Genomic DNA, 20820 nt, shown 5'->3' on the forward strand with positions numbered 1-20820 from the left:
ATTTCAGATGCATATTTATTCATCTGTTTTTAAAAAAGGAGCTACTGATATCTATAACCTAGATTTGTTGCGAGGAATATCAGATACGAAGTGTATCTTACACATTACCTGATTTGTATTAGGGTTTCAGTGAATGGGAATCATTCAATTTTAATTTTTGGTTGTGCGGGGTTGTGCGGGGTCTTCGTTGCTGTGAGCGGAGCTCCTCTCTGGCTGCAGTGCGCAGGCTCCGCGTTGCACTGGCTTCTCTTACTGCTGTCGGAGCCCAGGCTCAGTAGTTGTGGCACTCGGGTTTAGTTGCTCCCGGTGTGGGAGATCTTTTCGGACCAGGGATCAAACCCATGTCTCCTGCATTGGTGTGCGAATTCTTCAACCCTGAGCCACCAGGGAAGCCCCAGGAATCATTTTAGCTTTCAGAGAGCAGAACAGTAGTTTTTTTTTTAAAGGTAAGAACCTATTTTTTAGAACTTTTTTTTTTTTTTTTGGTTGTACTGCGTCTTTCTTACTGCACTGGGGCTTGCTTTTGTTGCAGCGATGGGGGAGCTACTCCTATTTGCTGTGTGCGGGCTTCTCATTGTGGTGTCTTCTCCTATTGTGGAGCACAGGCTCATGGACTCAGCAGTTGTGGTGTATGGGCTTAGTAGCCCCTTGACGTGGGATCATCCCAGACCAGGGGTGTAACTGGTGTTCCTTGCATTGGCAGGCAGCTTTCTTAACCACTGGACCACCGAGGAAGTCGGTAATTTAAATTAAGATATAAGTAAGTTCCTCTCCACTCCCTCCATCCCTATGGTAACTGCTATCATTAATCACTATTCATCCTAATGCATGAATAGGAATGCATATATATGTATATGTACATTCCTGGTGGCTCATAAGCAAAGAATCCGTCTGCAGTGCAGGAGATTCGGGTTCAATCCCTGGGTCAGGAAGATCCCCTGGAGGGAGGAGGAAATGGCAACCTCCTCCAGTATTCTTGCTTGGAGAATCCCATGGACAGAGAAGCCTGGTTGGCTGCAGCCCATGGGGTGGCACAAGAGTCAGACACAACTTATCAACTGAACAATAGCAACAATGTAGCAATGTATGTAGTGATATATGGTTATAATGTACCTTTTCACCTGCAGTTTATAACAGTGTAGATTTCTGTTCTCTGTTGCACCAGCATTTGGTATTGTCAGAGTTTTTCATTTTTTACAATTTTATTGATTTTAAAATGCTATCTTAGTCACTTTGCATTTTTCTACAGGGAGAGGATCTTTTCATGTTGACTGGCCATGTTGTTGTCCTTTGCTCATTTTCCTGTTAGTTTTGTTGTGGTGACTGTTCTGTGTGTTGCAGAATGTTCCACAACATCCCTGACCTCTTGTCCGTTAGAGGTCAGTCATGACGATCCAAACATCGCCCAGTGTCCTGGGGGCAGAATTGCCCCTGGTTGAGAGCCACTGGTTTATAGTGACTAGTATTTGTCTTTAAGAAAACTTTGTCACAGTAACATTTTTGAGGTTTATATTATATGCCAGGTGCTAAGTGTTTCTAGAGTTTTCATATCATTGATACACAGTTGACCTTTGAACAAAACATGTTTAATCTTCGGGTCCATTTATAAACATTTCTTTCAGTAGTAAATGCAGTACTGCATAATCCTTGGTTGAATACACAGATGTGGAACTTCAGATATGGAGGGCCATCTGTAGGATTTGCGCATCCTCGGATTTTGTTACTCATAGCTGGCCCTGGAACCAGTTCTCCGTGGATACTGAGGGATGACTGTGCTATATCCTTATTTGTTTCTGGCTTTTTACACTCAGTGTTTTTGAGATTCATTAACGTTGTATGTAGTTCAGTTCTTTTCATTGCTGAATGATATTCCCTTGTATGGATATATCAGATTTTGTTTACCATTTGCTTGGTGAACATTTGAGTTCTTCCTAGGGTTTGGCCATTATAAATAAAGCTCCAATGAATATTTTTACAAAAGTCTTTCTGCAGATATGTTTTCATTTCTCTTGGGAAAATTTCCCTTGAATCATGAAGTGAACATTTAACTCTGGGATAAACTGCCAAATAGGTTTGCGAAGTGGTTGTGCTCAGACGATAAAACATCTGCCTGCAGTGCAGGAGATCCAGGTTCAATCCCTGGGTCAGGAAGATCCCCTGAAGAAGGAAATGGCCACCCACTCCAGTATTCTTGCCTGGAGAATTTCATGGACAGAGGAGCCTGGCAGGCTACAGTCCATGCAGTTGCAAAGAGTCTGACACAACTGAGTGAATAAAACACTTGCTGTTTTACATCCCCACCAGCAATGTATGAGCGTTCAGTTATTTCACAACCCTTTCAGCACCTGTTAGCCATTCTAGTGGATACGTTGTGGTGTCTCCTTGCAGTTTAATTTGCATTCCTCTGAAGACTAATGATCTTGAGTACTTTTTCTTGTACTTATCAGTTGTTTGTATATCTTTTGTGAAGTGGCTGTTTAAATATTTTGCCCATTTTAAAATTGATTTTATTATTGAGTCATAACAGTTCTTTATGCTAGATACAAGTTCTTTCTCAGAGCTGTTTGTTGTGAATGAATACTTTCGGCAGCTTGGCCTTTTGTTTTCTTGATGGTATATTTCACACAAATTTTAAATTCCAAGGAAGTCTGATTTTTTTCTCTAATGTTTTGTGCTTTTTGTGTCCTACCTAAGAAATCTCTACCTACCTCAAAGTCACAGAGATCTATTTTGTGTTTTCTTCTAGAAGTTTTAAAGTTTTACCGTTTCACATTTAGGTCTGATCCTTTTCCTTTTTTTAATTTCCTTTACTTTATTATAAAGCCTTTTCCTTTTTTTATTATGAAATGTACATAATTTATCATCTTAACCATTTTTAATTTCATAATGTTTTGAGTCCATCTTCATGCTGCTGCTGCTAAGTTGCTTTAGTTGTGTCCGACTCTGTGCGACCCCATAGACGGCAGCACGCCAGGCTCCGCCGTCCCTGGAATTCTCCAGGTAAGAACACTGGAGTGGGCTGCCATTTCCTTCTCCAATGCATGAAAGTGTCGTGTCCGAGGAAACCCCATGGACTGCAGCATACCAGGCTCCTCTGCCCATGGGATTTTCCCGGCAAGAGTACTGGAGTGGGGTGCCATTGCCTTCTCCTCCATCCTCATAGGTCTTCTCATTTTGTAAAAGTGAAACTCTCTGCCTATTAGGCAGTAACTCTCCACTCCCCTTCTTCCCAGCCCCTGGCAAGCACCATTCTACTTTCTGTCTATATGATTTTGACTACTATAAATATTATATAAGTGGAATCTTTCAGTATTTGTCTTTTTGTAACTGGCTTCTTATTTCACTTAGCATATTGTAGCCTGTGTCAGAATTTCCTTCCTTTTTTAAAGCTGAATGATGTTTCATTGTATGCGTATACTACATTTTCCTTATTCATTCATCTGTTGATGGACATGTGGATTGCTTTCACCTTTTGGCTGTTGAGAATAGAGGCATACCCCTGAGATAATGCAGGTTTGGTTCCCAACCACCACAGTATAAAGTGAATGTCAAAATAAGTCATGAGTTTTTTGGTTTCCCAGTCTATTTAAAAGTTATATACTATATTATAGTCTATTAAGTGTGCAATAACATGTCTAAAAGCGTGTACATACGTTAAAAAATACTTTATTGCTAAAAAATGCTAGCCATCTTCTGGGCCTTCATGGAGTTTTTTTTGATTGGGTCGTGTCTTCCTTGTAGCATGCGGGATCGTTGGTTGCAGCGAGCAGGCTTAGTTGCCCCATGGCCTATGGAATCTTAGTCCCCTGACCAGCCCTCTGTATTGCAGGATTGATTCTTAACCATTGGACCACCAAGGGAGTCTCAAGTTTTAATCTTTTTGCTGGTGGAGGATCTTGCCTCAATGTTGATGACTGTTGACCGATCAGAGTGGTGGTTACTGAAGGCTAGGGTGGCTTCTGGCACCCTAAAACAGCAATGAAGTTTGACATATCAGTTGACTCTTCTTTCACAAATGATTTCTCGGTAGCGTGCAATGCTGTTTGGTAGCATTTTACCCACAGGAGAACTTCTTTCAAAATTGGAGTCCTCTTCTCAAACCCTGCTGCTGCTTTATCAGTTTTTTTTTTTAACTTTACTTTCTTTTTTTTTTTTCAATTTATTTTTATTAGTTGGAGGCTAATTACTTTACAGTATTGTAGTGGCTTTATCAATTAAATTTATGTGCTATTCTAAATCTTTTGTCGTCTCTTCAGTAATCTTCACAACATCTTTACCAGGTGTAGATTCTATCTCAAAAAACTGCTTTCTTTGCTCATCCATAATAAGAAACTCCTCCTCAGAGTTTTGTCATGAGATTGCAGCAATTCAATCACATCTTCAGGCTCCACTTCCAGTTCTCTTACTATTTCTGCCACCTCTGCAGTAACTTCTTCCAATGGAAGTCTTAAACCCCTCGAAAATCATCCATGAAGTCTGGAATCAACTTCTTCCAAGGCTCTGTTAATATTGATGTTTTGACCTCTTTCCCTGAATCACAGATATTCTTAGTGGCATCTAGAATGGTGAATCTTAAGGCAGGTGTAGACTTAAATGTATTTCTTAAATAGTAATACTTGAAAATCGATTCCTTGATCCACGGGCTGTAGAGTGGATGTTATGTTAGTAAGCATGAAGGCAGCATTAATCTTGTTGCACATCTTCAGAGCTCTTGGGGACCAGGTTCATTGTCAGTGAGCAGTAGTTCTTCAAAGGAATCTTTTTTTTTTTTTTGAGCAGTAGGTCTCAGTAAGCCATATTGTAAACAGATGTACTGTCATCCAGGTTTTGTCTCCATTAGTAGAGCACAGGCAGAGTTGATTTAGCATAATTTTTAATAGCCCTAGGATTTTTTAAATGGTAAATGAGCATTGTTTTCAACTTCAAGTCACCAGGTGTGTTAGCCCCTAACAAGGGAGTCAGCCTGTCCTTTGAAGCCCAGCATTGACTTCTGGTCTCTACTTATGAAAATCCTGTATGGATGTAGGAGTTGGACTATAAAGACATCTGAGCGCCAAAGAATTGATGCTTTTGAACTGTGGTGTTGGAGAAGACTCTTGAGAGTCCCTTGGACTGCAAGGAGATCAAACCAGTCCATCCTAAAGGAAATCAGTCCTGAATATTCATTGAAGGACTGAGGCTGAAGCTGAAACTCCAATACTCTGGCCACCTGATGTGAAGAGCTGACTCACTGGAAAAGACCCTGATGCTGGGAAAGATTCAAGGCAGATGGAGAAGGGGGGAACAGAGGAGGAGATGGTTGGATGGCATCACCTACTCAATGGACATGAGTTTGAGTAAACTCCAGGAGTTGCTGATGAACTGGGAAGCCTGGGGTGCTGTAGTCCTTGGGCTTGCAAAGAGTTGAACATTACTGAGTGACTAAACTGAACTGAAAATACCAGAGGTGATAAAGACACTCTAAAATTTTTAAATTTCACGTTTTACATTTGGGTCTTTAATCTGCCTGGGCATAACTTTTGTGTACGGTGTAAGGTGTTGCAATCCAATTTTTCTTCTATGTGGATAATAAACAATTTAGTATCATTTATTGAAAGAAATGTCTGTTATTGTTGAAGTAGATGTTTTATTTTTCCCATTTCATACTTTATAGCAGAATATGGCTTAACAAGATGACAGGTAGTATCTTGAGATTCAGATAATACTTTACAAAGAGGGGCAAATGATACTTAAAACGTAGCTTGAGAAGTTTTTTTTTTTTCTTTCAGGTGAATTGATTTATTATGTGTAATGTCTTTCTAGCATTGCTTTTACCTGATATTCATTTAGCTAAACTAAGTCACTTTGTGTTAGTATTTGCCCAGGATATCTTTCTGTCTTTTTAAACTTGTTTGTTATTTCAAAAGCAGTTTTATCATATGCAGAGTTGGAAGTGTGTAATAAATTCCAATATGTCCGTCACCTGTCTTCAACAGTTATCAATCTGGTATTCTTGTCTCATTTATTCTCACTCCCCAGTTTATTTCTTTGGGGAGTGGGGAGAATATTTTAAAGCAAATCTCAGACCTGTAGTTTCTCCTACAAGTGTTACTGTTTCCTTTTCCGTCTCCTGACTTTCAGCTTTACTTTGTATATAAGTGTAACTCTTGCTCACAGATCATGTTTGTTTAACATTTATTCTGATTTTTTATAGCTCTGATATCAATGTAATTGTCCACTTCATTCACTGAGAATATATTTTTACAATTTTAGGTTCATCTTAGCATTTGTATCCCTTTTATATCTTCTTGTCACCTTTTGGGTTGAAGGGATTTTCTTACTCTGTTTTGCTGCTTTTCTCCATTTTGTTCATCTATTTTTTGGGAATTTAAATGCCTTTACCTAGTCTCTCTATTATTTTAGCTTTTATAACATACATGTAAGGTTTAAAAGTAAGCAGTATTTTTACTTCCCTTATGAATAACACAAGGAGCTTTGAACAGTCTAACTTTGAACATGTTTGAACTTGAAACTTTAATTTGAATATACTGAAAATATACTGAATTTTATGTTTATCCCATTCAGTTTTTCTCTTATCAAACATTTTTGTACTGGTGTTGTACAATCAGTATTTTATTTGGATTTGCCCACATTTTTATCAATATATCTGCTCATCATTCCCCTTCACACTGCAGCCCTTCCATCTTAGCTAATTTTATTTTTGCCTGGAATTTGTCTTCTAAAATTTACCTGAATAAAGGTCTATTAGTTGTAAGTGATGTTTTCTTGGTCTGCAAATGTCTATATTTTGTCTTCATTCATTAAAAAATGCTTTGTTATAGAATTCTAGGCTGAGATATGTTTTTTCTTGATATATTTAGGATACTATTACCCTGTCTTCTAGCTCCCGTTTTTGCAGTAAAGAAATTAGTCATCTGATTCCTGGCCCTTTGTAGATGATACATCTTTCCTCTCTAGCTTTTTGAGATAAATCTGTATTAAAATATAGCATGCATACAGAAAAGTGCAAAAAAATCATAAATACATTGCTTGGTGGATTTTTAGTAATAAAAACACATAACTACACCCCAGAATATAAATGGAGCATTACTAGAACGAGAGAGCTCTCCCCTTGTAACCCATTCCAGTATTTACCATCTAATTATTGTTTCATGAAAGGTTTATCATGATAGGTTAGTTTTTTCTTATTTTGAACTTGTATATAAAAGGAATAATAGGCTTTCTTTTGTGTCCGGCTGCTTTTCCTCAGCACTATTTGAAATTCTTCTGTTACAACTTGGTCATTCTCATAGAAGGTTCCATTATAGGAGTATACATTAGCCATTTTACTGATACTACTCATTTGAGTTGTTTCCAGTTGTTGACTGTTACGAATAGTGACACTGGTCTTTTAGCAACATACTTATTTCTATTGTATACGTACTTATTTCTATTGTGTATGTACTTAGATGTGAAATTTCTTGCAGTGGGAAACTGCCTAATAGTTTTCAGAAGTGGTTATGTCCTTTTATGCTCCCAGCAGAAATACATAGTTCTGATTGCTCCGTAAACTCATCATCTTTGTTGTGCTCAAGTTTTTAAATTGTATCTGTTAGCTACTTGTGGCTTTAATTTGAATTTCCCTGATGATTAATGTGCTTGTTGACCAGACATATATTTGTTAAATACCTGTTCAAATCTTTTACCCAATTTTTGATGTATAATTGACATATAACATCATAATTTCAGGTGTAAAATAATAACTTGATATATGTATATATTGCAGAATGCCACAGCATGGCTAGTTAACATCCATCACTGTAATTAAAAGTTTTTTTCTTGTGATGAGGACTTTTAAGATTTACTCTCTTGGCAACTTCCAAACATGCCAGTGAAGTTATTCAGTTGTGTCCGACTCTTGGCGATCCCATGGACTATAGCCTACCAGGCTCCTCCATCCATGGAATTTTCCAGGCAAGAGTACTGGAGTGGGTTGCCATTTCCTTCTCCAGGGGATCTTCCCGACCCCGAGCTCGAACGCAGATCTCCCGCATTGCAGGCAGACGCTTTACCATCTGAGCTACAGGGGAAGCCCTCCAAATAAGCAGTCCAGTATTATCAACTATAGTCACCACACTGTATATCCCCATGACTTATTTATTTTATAACTGGAAGTTTGTACCTTTTGATCCCCTTCACCCATTTTGTGCAGCCCTATACCACCCCTCCAACCTGTGCTTCTGGTGATCACCCAGCTGGTTTTCTGTATTTATGAGCTTGGTTTGTTTAAGATTGCACGTATAAGTGAGATTATACAGTATTTGGCTTTCTCTGTCTGACTTATTTTACTTAGTATAATGCCCTTAGGGTCCACCCATATTGTCACACATGGCCAGGTTTCTTCATTTTTATGGCTGAATAATACTCCATTTTAAAATTTAAATATATATGTGGCATTTTCTTTATCCATTCATCCGTGTCTTGGCTGTTAGTCTAAACAGTGCTGCAGTGAACAGGGGGTGAATATATCTTTTCATTTGAGTGTTTTCACTTTCTTCAGATAAATAGCTAGAAGTGGAATAGCTAGATGATATGGTGGTTTTATTTTTAGCATTTTGAGGAACTTGCATGCTTTTTTCCACAGTGGCTACCCTAGTTTATATTCCCATCAACAGTGCACAAGAATTCCCTTTCTTCACATCCTTGCCAACACTCGTTATTTCTTGTCTCTTTGGTGACAGCCGTTCTGACAAGTGTGAGGTGATCTCTCATTGTGCTTTTGATTTCCATTTTCCTGATGACTGATGATATTGAGCCACCTTTTCATGGTCTGTTGGCCATCTGTATATCTTCTTTGGAAAAATATCTATTTAGATCTTTTGCCCATTTTCTAACTGGGTTGCTTTGTTTTGTTTTTTATTTTTGCTGTTGAGTTATATGAGTTCATATATTTTGAATATTAATCCCTTAGCTGATATATGATTTGGAAATATTTTCTCCCATTTAGTAGATTGCCTTTTCAATTTCATGGTTTTCTTTGCTGTGCAGAAGCCTTTAAGTTTGATGTAGCCTCCATTATTTATTTTTGCTCTTGATACCTTTGCTTTTGGTGTCAAAAAGTTATTGCCAAGACGCATGTCAAGCAGCTTACTGCCTATGTTTTGCTCTATGAGTTTTAAAGTTTCCCAGATCTTGTGTTCAAGTTTTAATCCATTATTTTGCCCCCTTTTAAAAATCGGATTATTTTTGTCTTGAGTTGTAAGGTGTTTTTTAAACATGTATTCTGTAAATGGGTTCTTTGGTTTATTTTCTGTATATGGATATTTTCTATATATATTCTGTATATGGGTTCTGCTTATTTAACTTATGTGCAGAGTACATCATGTGAAATGCTGGGCTGCATGAATCACAAGCTGGAATCAAGACTACCGAGAAAAATATCAATAACCTCAGATATGCAGATCATACCACCCTTATGGCAAAAAGCAAAGAGGAACTAAAGAGTCTCTTGATAAAAGTGAAAGAGGAGAGGATAACAGTGAAAGAGGAGGGTGAAAAAGCTGACTTAAAACTCATTCAAAAAACGAAGATTGTGGCATCTGGTCCTATCACTTCATGGCAAATAAATGAGGAAACAATGGAAACAGTGACAGACTTTATTTTCTTGGGCTCCAAAATCACTGCAGATGGTGACTGCAGCCATGAAATTAAGAGACTCTTGCTCCTTGGAAGAGAAGCTATGACCAGCCTAGACAGCATATTAAAACTCAGAGACATTACTTTGGTAAGGTCTGTTTAGTCAAAGCTATGGTTTTTCCAGTAGTCATCTATGGATGTGAGAGTTGGACTGTAAAGAAAGCTGAGTGCCAAAGAATTGATGCTTTTGAACTGTGGTGTTGGAGAAGACTCTTGAGAGTCCCTTGGACTGCATGGAGGTCAAACCATTCAATCCTAAAGGAAATCAGTGATGAATATTCATTGGAAGGACTGATGCTGAAGCTGAAACTCCAATACTTTGGTCACCTGATGTGAAGAACTGACTCACTGGAAAAGTCCCTGATGCTGGGAAAAATTGATGACAGGAGGAAAAGGGGATGACAGAGGATAAGATGGTTGGATGGCATCACTGATGTGATGGACATGAGTTTGGGCAAATTATGGGAGTTGGTGATAGACAGGGAAGCCTGGCGTGCTGCAGTCCCTGGGGTTGCAAAGAGTCAGACACAACTGAGCAACTGAACTGCTGTGGGTTCTTTGATACATTTAATTTATTTAATGCACTGTTTACTAAGTGGTGGGATCTTAAGGAACAAAATTTTAAGTTTTAAATGACACCCCTTATGTGCGGAACCCCCCCCCCCCAAAAAATATATATATATAAATGAACTTAAAAACAGAAAGAGACTCACAGACTTAGAGAATGAACTTATGGTTGCTGGTGGGGGAGGGATAATTAGGTATTTGGGGATGGACATGTACCCACTACTGTATTTAAAATGCATAACCAGCAAGGACCTACTGTACAGCACAGGGAACTCTGCTCATTGTTATGTGGCAGCCTGGATGGGAGGGGAGTTTGGGAGAGAATGGATCCATGTATATGTATGGCTGAGTACCTTTGCTGTAGACTTAAAACTATCACAACTTTGTTAATCAGCTGTACCCCCAATAAAAAGTTTAAAAATAAATTCAGTGTATCAATTTATTAGGCCGTAGAACTCATGCTTTTAGAGTCTTATCTTAAATCTTTTCCTGTCCCAAAGTTGCATAGATTTTTCTCTTACATTTTTTTCTTGGAAGCTTTGGTCTTCCATCCCTTTAAGTAAATTTCATTTGTAGTACGAGGTAAGGGTTGACATTCATTTTGTTATACAGTGCATATTCAGTTGTTAATCTCATCTATATGTTATTCAGTAACAGCTTTGATTATTATAATTTTGTTGTAAATCTTGGTATCAACCTTCTATCTTTTTCAAAACTATTTTGGCCATCAATTTCTGTATAGATTTTAGAAAGAGTTTGCCAGTTCCTATGAACACAAACCTGCTAGGATTGGACTGGTTATTCAGTTTGGGGAGGACTGACATCTTAGCAATACAGTTAGTCCTTGAACACTGCAGGGGTTCGAGGCCCCAGTCCTCTGCATAGTTGACAATCCATGTATAACACATTGGGCGCTCCAGCTACATGGTTCCTTCAACTGTGCATTCCCTCTGTATCTGTGGTTCTACATCCACCGATTCAACCAACCAGAGGATTGTGTAGTAATGTAGTATTTTCTGTTAGAATAAATGTACATACCAGTGGATAACACAGTTCAAACCCATGCTATTTAACATGTATTGCCAATCCATGAACATAGCTTTTCTCCAGTTTTTTTAGGTCCTCTCTAGTATCTCTAAGCAGTGTTTTATGCTTTTTGGCATAAAAGTCAGAAATACGTTTTATTAAATTTATCACTAAATTTTTATGTTTTATGTTTGTTGTTCAGTCTCCCAGTTGTGTGCGAGTCTTTGCGACCCCATGGACTGCCTCACATCAAGCCTCCCTGTCCCTCACTGTCTCCCAGAGTTTGCCCAAGTTCATTTTCATTGCATGGGTGATGCTATCCAGCCATCTCATCCTCTGTTGCTCCATTCTCCTTTTGCTCTCAATCTTTCCCAGCATCAAGGTCTTTTCCAGTGTGTCGGCTGTTTGCATCAGGTGACCAAAGTATTGGAGCTTCAGCAGCAGTCCTTCCAATGAGTATTCAGAGTTGATTTCCTTTAGGATTAACTGGTTTGATCTCCTTGCTGTCCAGCTGACTCTCAAAAAAGAGTCTTGTCCAGCACCACAGTTCGAAAGCATCAGGTCTTCAGTGCTCTGCCTTCTTTATGGTCCAGGGTGTTCCTGGTAGCTCAGCTGAAAAAGGATCCACCTGCATGCGGGAGACCCCAGTTTGATTCCTGGGTCAGGAAGATCACCTGGAGAAAGGATAGGCTAACCACTCCAGTATTCTTGGGCTTCCTGGTGGCTCAGCTGGTAAGGAATCTACTTGCAATACAGGAGACCTGAATTCAGTCCCTGGGTTGGGAAGATCCCCTGGAGAAGGGAACAGCTACCCACTCCAGTATTCTGACATGGAGAATTCCATGGACTATACAGTCCATGGAGTCACAGTCGGACACAAAAGAATGACTTTCATTTTTCTCACAACCGTATGTGACTACTGGAAAGACTGTAGTGTTGACTATACTGACCTTTGTCAGCAAAGTGATGTTTGCTTTTTAACACACTGTCCTAAGTTTCTGATTGCTTTCCTGCCAAGAAGCAGTTATCTTCTAATTTCATGGCTGCAGTCACCATCCGCAGTGATTTTAGAGCCTAAGAAGAGGAAATCTTCAGTGCTTCCACCTTTTCACCTTCTATTTGCCATGAAGTGATGGGGCTGGATGCCATGATCTTAGTTTTTTAGTATTTAGTTTTAAGTCAGCTTTTTCACTGTCTTGATTCCAGCTTGTAACCCATCCAGCCCGGCATTTCTCATGACGTGCTCTGCTTATAAGTTAAATAAACGGGGTGACAACAAACAGCCTTGTCGTACTCCTTTCTCAATCCTGAACCAGTCACTTGTTCCATACAGGGTTCTAACTGTTGCTTCTTGACCTGCATACAAGTTTTTCAGGAGACAGGTAAGATGGTCTGATACTGCCATCTCTTTAAAAAAGTTTTCCACAATTTGTTATGATCCAGTGCACACATAGTTAATGAAACAGGTTGATATTTTTTCTGGAATTCCCTTACTTTCTCTATGATGCAGCAAATGTTGGCAATTTGATCTCTGGTTCTTCTGACTTTTCTAAACCCACCTTGGACATCTTGAAGTTCTCAGTTCATGTAATGCTGAAGCCTACAATGCAGGATTTTGAGCGTAACCTTACTAGCATGGGAGATGAGTGCAATTGTCCACTGGTTTAAACATTCTTTAGTACTGCTTTCTTGGGAATTTGAATGAGGGTTGACCTTTTCCAGTCCTGTGCCCACTGCTGGGTTTTCCAGATTTGCTGACCTATTGAGTGCAGCACTTTGATAGCATCATCTTTTAGGATTTTAAGTAGCTCTGCTGGAATTCCATCATCTCCTCTAGCTTTATTGACAGCAGTGCTTTCTAAGGCCCGTTTGACTTCACACTCCAGAATGTCTGGCTCTGGGTGAATGGCCACACCATCATGGTTATCTGGTCAATAAGATCTTTTTTGTACAGTTCTTCTGTGTATTCTTTCCATGTCTTCTTCATCTCTTCTGCTTCTATTAGGTCCTCACCGTTTCTGTCCTTTATTGTGCTCATCTTTGAATGAAATGTTCTTCGATATTTCCAGTTTTCTTGACGAGATCTGTAGCCTTTCCCCTTCTGTTGTTTTCCTCTATTTCTTTGTGTTGTTCTTTGAGGAAGGCCTCTTGTCCCTCCTCCTGTTGTCTGAAGCTCTAGTTGAGTGTACCTTTCCCTTCCTCCCTTGCTTTTCCCTGCTTTTCTTTCTTTAGCTATTTGTAAAGACTCCTGAAAGAAGCGGTGTCTTCTTGCTTTTCCTTTTCTTTAGAATGGATTCATTCATTGCCTCCTGTACAACATTACAGACCTCTGTCCATAGTTCTTCAGGCACACTGTTTACTAGATCTAATCCCTTGAATTGTATTTGTCACCTCCACTGTATATGTATAGGGGATTTGATTCAAGTTGTACATGGCTGACCTAGTGGTTTTCCCAGCTTTCTTTAGTTTAAGCCTCAGTTTTGATATGGAAAACTGATTATCTGAGCCATAGTCAACTCCAGGTCTTTTTTTTGCAGACTGTATATAACTTTTCCATCTTTCTACAAATAATGTAATCAGTCTGATTTTGGTATTGACCATTTGGTGATGTCCATTTGTAAAGTCGTCTCTTGTGATGTTGAAAAATGGTGTTTGTTATAACCAGTGTATTCTCTTGGCAGAATTCTGTTAGCCTTTGCCCTGCTTCATTTTGTATTCCAAGGCCAAACTTGCCTGCTACTCCAGGTATCTCTTGACTTCCTACTTTTGCAGTCCCCAGTGAGGAATGGAACATCTTTTTTTGGTGTTAGTCCTAGGTGGTCTTCTAGGTTTTCCTAAAACCAGTCAACCAGCTTCTTTGGCATCAGTGGTTGGGCATAGGCTTGAATTACTGTGATGTTGAATGGTTTCCCTTAGAAATGAACCAAGATCATTCTGTCATTATTGAGGTTGCACCCAAGTACTGCATTTTGGATTTGTTGATTATGAAAGCTACTCCATTTCTTCTGTGGGATTCTTGCCTACAGTAGTAGATATAATCATCATCCTAATTATATCCACCCATTCCCGGCCATTTTAGTTCACTGATTCCTAAGATGTTGATGTTCACTCTTACATCTCCTGCTTGACCATGCCCGGTTTACCTTGATTCATGGACCTAACATTCCATGTTCCTATGCAGTACTGTTCTTTACAGCATCAGATTTTACTTTCATCACCAGACACATTCACAGTTGAGTGTCATTTCTGCTTTGGCCTAGCTGCTTCATTTTTTCTGGAGCTGTTAGTAGTTGTCCTCTGCTCTTCCTCAGTAGCATTTGGACCACTTCTGACCTGGGTGACTCATCTTTCAGTGTCATATGTTTTTGTCTTTTTATACAGTTTGTGGAGTTCTCACCTCATGGCGAGTATACTGGGGTGGTTTGCCATTCCCTCCTCCGGTGAATCGCATATTGTCAGAACTCTCCACTATGACCTGTCCATCTTTGGTGGCCCTACATGGCATGGTTCATAGCATCATTGAGTTACACAAGCCCCTTCACCACGACAAGGCAGTGATTCAAGGGATTTTATGTTTATTCCACTAAAAATTAATTATTGCCATGGTTGTTATCTCCTCTGTTTTTCTTGTGTTTCTGCTTTTTAACTATTCCCCATTGTATTTTTAAAAGGAATTAGGAATTAATTAATTGAGTTATTAGGCCTTCCCTCATGACTCAGTCAGTGAAGAATCTGCCTGCAATGCAGGAGACCCAGGTTCGATTCCTGGGTCGGGAAGATCCCCTGGAGAAGGAAATGGCAACCCACTCCGGTATTATTACCTGGAGAATCCCATGGACAGAGGAGCTTGGCAGGCTACAGTCCATGGGGTCACAAGAGTCGGACACAACTTAGCTACTGAAGAGAGAGAGAGAGAGGAATTAATTAATCTAGGAATTAAAATATATAAACTCATTTTCCATAATCTACTTAGTGTTAAAATTTATGTACCGCGGTACACGAAATACAAGAATCAGCCATCTCGGTTTATTTACTCCATTCCTTTGCAAAGATCTGTTTCCACCTGGTATCCTTTGCCTTCTGCCTAATAACTTCCTTTAGCATTTCTTATAATGCAGATCTGCTGATAGTGAATTGTTTTAGTTTTATCTAAAACTCTCTATTTCACCTTAATTCTTGGGATATTTTTACTGAGTATAGAATCCTGGATTTATCATTTTTTACTCTCTTAGAATTTTAAAGCTGTTGATCCAGTGTTTCTTCTGGCTTTTGTTGTTTCTGGTGAGAAGTAAGTGGACTTTTAAGTCATTTGTTACTCCTTACATGAAATGTGTTTTTTTTCTTTTGGCTGCTTCAAGATAATTCTCGTCATTTTGATTATGACTGACTGGGCATATTTTTTGTGTGTGTTTGTTGGGGTTTGCTGAGCTTGCAAGTTTGTATCTTGCATATTTAGTCAATTTTTGGCCAGCATTCATTCCTCCAGGTATTTTTTCTTTTGTATTTTCTCTCCTTCTAGGAATCCAGTTACATACACATTATACCTTTTCCCACAAGTCCCTGAGGCTCTGGAAGTTTTTTTAAAAAAATATTTTCTCTTTCTAAATACTGTCTAATCTCTGTTAATTTCAAATGTTCTCCTGTTCCCTTCATGTGCTGTTAGCTCATCCAGTGAACTTTTTTGTTTCAGATATTGTAATTTCAAATCTAAAATGTCCAATTTATTCCTTTTATATTTTTTGCTGTTATTTATTCATGTCCAACTGTTTGTGACCCCATTGGACTGCAGCACACCAGGCTTCCAGGTCCTTCACTATCTCCTGGAGTTTGCTGAAACTCATTTTCATTGAGTCAGTGATGCTGTCCAACCATCTCATCCTCCCGTTGCCCCGTCTCCTCCAGCCCCCAATCCTTCGCAGCGCCGGGGTCTTTTGAATGAGTCAGGTCTTTGCATCAGGTGGCAGAAGTATTGGAACTTCAGCTTCAGCATCAGTCCTTCCAGTGAATATTCAGGGTTGATTTCCTTTCGGATTGACTGGTTTGATCACCTTGTAGTCCAAGGGACTCTCAAGAGCCTTCTCCAGCACCACAATTCAAGAGCATCAATTCTTTGGCACTCAGACTTCTTTATAGTCCAGCTCTCACATATGTACAACTACCAGAAAAACCATAGCTTTGACTATACAGATCTTTATCTGCAAAGTAATGTCTCTGCTTTTTAATACACTGTTTAGCTTTATCATAGTTTTTCTTCCAAGGAGCAAGCCTCTTTTAATTTCACGGCTGCAGTCATTGTCTGCAGTGATTTTGGAGCCCAAGAAAATAAAATCTGCCTTTGGTTCCATTGCTACTCCATCTATTTGCCATGAAGTGATGGGACCAGATGCCATGATCTTAGTTTTTTGAACGTTAAGTTTTAAGCTAGCTTTTTCACTCTCCTCTTTCACTCTCATCAAGAAGCTCTTTAGTTCCTCTTTCATTTCTGCCATTAGAGTGGTATCATCTGCATATCCAGGGTTGTGGATATTTCTTCTGGCAGTCTTGATTTCAGCTTATGCTTCATCCAGCCTGGCATTTCGCATGATGTACTCTGCATGTAAGTTACATAAGCAGGGTGACAGCATACAGCCTTGATGTACTCCTTTCCCAATTTGAAACCAGTCCGTTGTTCCTGTGTCTTATTGGAACTGTTGCTTCTTGATCTGCATACAGGTTTCTCAGGAGACAAACATGGTCTGGTATTCCTGTCTCTTTAAGGATTTAGTTTGTTGTGATCCACACAGTCAGAGGCTTTAGCATAGTTAATGAAGCAAAAGTAGATGTTTTTCTGGAATTCCCTTGCTTTTTCCACATTCCAGTGAATGTTGGCAATTCGACCTCTGGTTCCTCTGCCTTTTATAAACCCAGCTTGTATATCTCAAAGTTCTCAGTTCATGTACTGTTGAAGCCTAACCTGAAGGATTTTGAACTATACCTTATTTTCATATGAAATGAGCGTAATTGTATGGTGGTTTGAACATTCTTTGGCACTGCTTTTCTTTGGGATTGGAATGGAAACTGACCTTTTCCAGTCCTGTGGCCAGTGCTGAGTTTTCCACATTTGCTGGCATATTGAGTGCAGCACTTTGCAGAGTACATCATGCGAAATGCTGGGCTGGGGGAAGCACAAGCTGGAATCAAGACTGCCGGGAAAAATATCAGTAACCTCAGCTACACAGATAACACCACCCTTATGGCAGAAAACAAAAAAGAACTAAAGAGGCTCTTGATGAAAGTGAAAGAGGAGAGTGAAAAAGTTGGCTTAAAACTCAACATTCAGAAAACTAAGATCATGGCATCTGGTCCCATCACTTCATGGCAAACAGATGGGGAAACAATGGAAACAGTGAGAAGACTTTATTTGCAAAATAAAGTCTTTATTCTGCAAAATCACTGCAGATAGTGACTGCAGCCGTGAAATTAAGTCACTTGCTCCTTGGAAGAAAAGCTATGACCAACCTAGACAGCATATTAAAAAGCAGAGACATTACTTTACTAACAAAGGTCTGTAGACAGACCTAGTCAAAGTTATGGATTTTCCAGTAGTCATGTATGGATGTGAGAGTTGGACTATAAAGAAAGCTTGAGGGCCAAAGAATGATGCTTTTGAACTGTGCTGTTGGAGAAGACTCTTAAGAGTCCCTTGGACTGCAAGGAGATCCAACCAGGCCATCCTAAAGGAAATCAGTCCTGAATATTCATTGGAAGGACTGATGCTGAAGCTGAAACTCCAATACTTTGGCCACCTGATGCGAAGAACTAACTCATTGGAAAAGACCCTGATGCTGGGAAAGATTGAAGGCGGAAGGAGAAAGGGACGACAGAGGATGAGGTGGTTGGATGGCATCACCAACTTGCTGGACATTAGTTTGAGTAGGCTCCAGGAGTTGGTGATGGATAGGGAAGCCTGGCATGCTGCAGTGCAAGGGGTCACAAAGAGTTGGACATGACTGAGCGACTGAACCGAACTGAACTTTAATAGCATCTTCTTTTAGGATTTGAAGTAGCTCAGCTGGCATTCTGTCATCTCCACTAGCTTTGTTTGTAGTAATGCTTCCTGCAGTTCACTTGACTTCACATTCCAGGATGTCAGGCTGTAGGTGAATGACCACCCTATCATGGTTATCCAGGTCATTTAGACATTTTTTGTATAGTTCTTCAGTGTATTCTTGCCACCTCTTTTGAATCTCTTCTGCTTCTGTTAGGTCTAAAAATGGCCAATTTACTCCCTTTATGTTTCTGCTTATCTGCTGAGTTTTTTGTCTTTTTATTCCTTATAAGCATATTATCCTTGGTGTCTTTGAACATAGTTGTCATAGCTGCTTTAAATTCCTTGTATGTAAATTTCAACATATGGGGTCCTTGGAGTCAATCTCCACTGAGTGAATATCTGAGTATGGTTCACATTTTCCCATTTTTGAATCATGGTGTACATTTGGGTTGCATCCTAGACATTATGAATGATATATTATTGTAAAGGCTTTGGATTCTGTTTTGTTCCTCCTAAAAGTATTCATTTTTTTTCTTTTTTTTTTTTTTTTAAATCAAGCTATTAGGTTGGTTGAACTGGAACTAGAAACTCATCTCCAAGGTAGGCAGCAGCTGAAATTTTTCTTTAGTTCTTTTAGTCTTTTAGGGCCACATGGACCCTGCTCTTCACATATGCACTTCAGGGATTAGCTAGTGATTTGTGCACTGTTTATAAATACTTTCAGGATACTTGTTTTGCTCTCTCCATTGTAGCATTTTCTTCCTTAGCATTTGCCCTGAAATCTTTCAATCTTACATGAAAGTAAGATTGTAGATTTCTTTATCTGAGCCTCTTGGCATGGCATGGTTTGGGTTCTGCCCGACTAGGAAATGGAAGGAAAACTCAGCCCAGGGCTCAACCCTCCACTATAGAATCTCTCTGCTTCTGATTGCCCTCTAGTACTTTTAGGGGAGTTGTTGGATTTTTGTTTTGTTTTTTTGTGCAGAATTCATAGTTTTTATATGTAGAATTGTTTTTCCAATAGGAGTTACTCAGCCATGATTAGAAGCAAAATCTCTGGGCTCTTTGTAATGCATGAGCTCTGTACCTACTCATCTGAGGAGACCAGTCCTGCCTGAGCTGAGTCCCTATTTTAAGACATGAGTTACATGACAAGCAGAAGTAACATTATCCATGACTTTACTGCAGGGTTTTTCTGTTAGACTTGGTAGTAGTAACTGAACCAGGAATCCTTTATTAGATTTAATTAGATCAGTTTATTCAGTCAGTTCAGTCGCTCAGTTGTGTCCGACTCTTTGCAACCCCACGGACTACCGCATGCTAGGCTTCCCAGTCCATCACCAACTCCCAGAGCTTGCTCAAACTCATGTCCATTGAGTCAGTGATGCCATCCCACCATCTCATCCTCTGTCGTCCCCTTCTCCTCCTGCCTTCAGTCTTTCCCAGTATTGGGGTCTTTTCCAGTGACTCAGTACTTTGTATCAGGTGGCCAGAGTATTGGAGTTTCAGCTTCAGCGTCGGTCCTTCCAGTGAATATTAAGGACTGATTTCCTTTAGGAAGTCTGGTCAAAGTATTCTTCCAAACTGTATGTAATGAGAACACTGCACCTTATATGGCCAGTGGTTTTAACAAGTTGTAAGTTTCATATTTGTGTAGAGCCCAGTGAGGCAACAGCCCACTTCATGTGGTCAGTGCATGTTAAATCACTCTGATAAACAGCTTCAGTCCTTTTAAATGATTCAAAAATAAGATATAATTTAGAGTAGTGATGGATTGGAGTGTGTCCAAGGAAAAGAAAATTGCCTAGGATATTAGTGAGTTCAAGACATATAACCATCTGTGACTTGATGGAGGGGGGTGTAACATAAAGATGTATGATGCCATTTGTAAAACTAATTTCTCTTTCCATTTAATTTCTTGTTGCCTTAGAAAATGCAGCTAGTAATTAAGATACCATTTTGGTCTTGCTTGTAAATGTTGCTGCCTTCATTAAATTTCACACTTGTGAAAAGGAGCTATTAAGAGACAGCCTAAGGTAACACTTTTGAATAGCTAACTTTGTTAAAAATATGTTTTCCAAATTTCTTGCAATAAAATGTAATTGCATTTTCTGTTTTCACTTGTGTAGAGTCTTCTCACATACTATCTATTAGAGATAAGATTTGGCGCTAGGGGGAATATTCTGTTAAACTCAAGTAGTAAAGTGACTTCGGAGTTCTCTTCTCCTTGTCTTTTATAATAAATAAAGTTTTCTGGTTTCTCTAATGTAGGTGGTGGCAAGGGAGAGATTCTAGAATATATACTATTTTGAAATAGTGTCATTTTAACGGATTGTCACTGAATTAAAGTGGTTAGGAAGCAATCAATAAATAGGCATTGAGTCTATTGAATTACTAGAGTACTTTGAGCACATATATGGTTAAATACGAAAGAGTGTGAGGGAAGAAGGAAAGAGGAAAAAAATCTATATAATCTTTTTATTGTTGATAATAATACAGTCATGGCCCATGGAAACATGTTT

The sequence above is a fragment of the Odocoileus virginianus genome, chromosome 12 (genome assembly GCF_023699985.2).
Source record: "Odocoileus virginianus isolate 20LAN1187 ecotype Illinois chromosome 12, Ovbor_1.2, whole genome shotgun sequence".
Classification (NCBI taxonomy): Eukaryota; Metazoa; Chordata; class Mammalia; order Artiodactyla; family Cervidae; genus Odocoileus; species Odocoileus virginianus.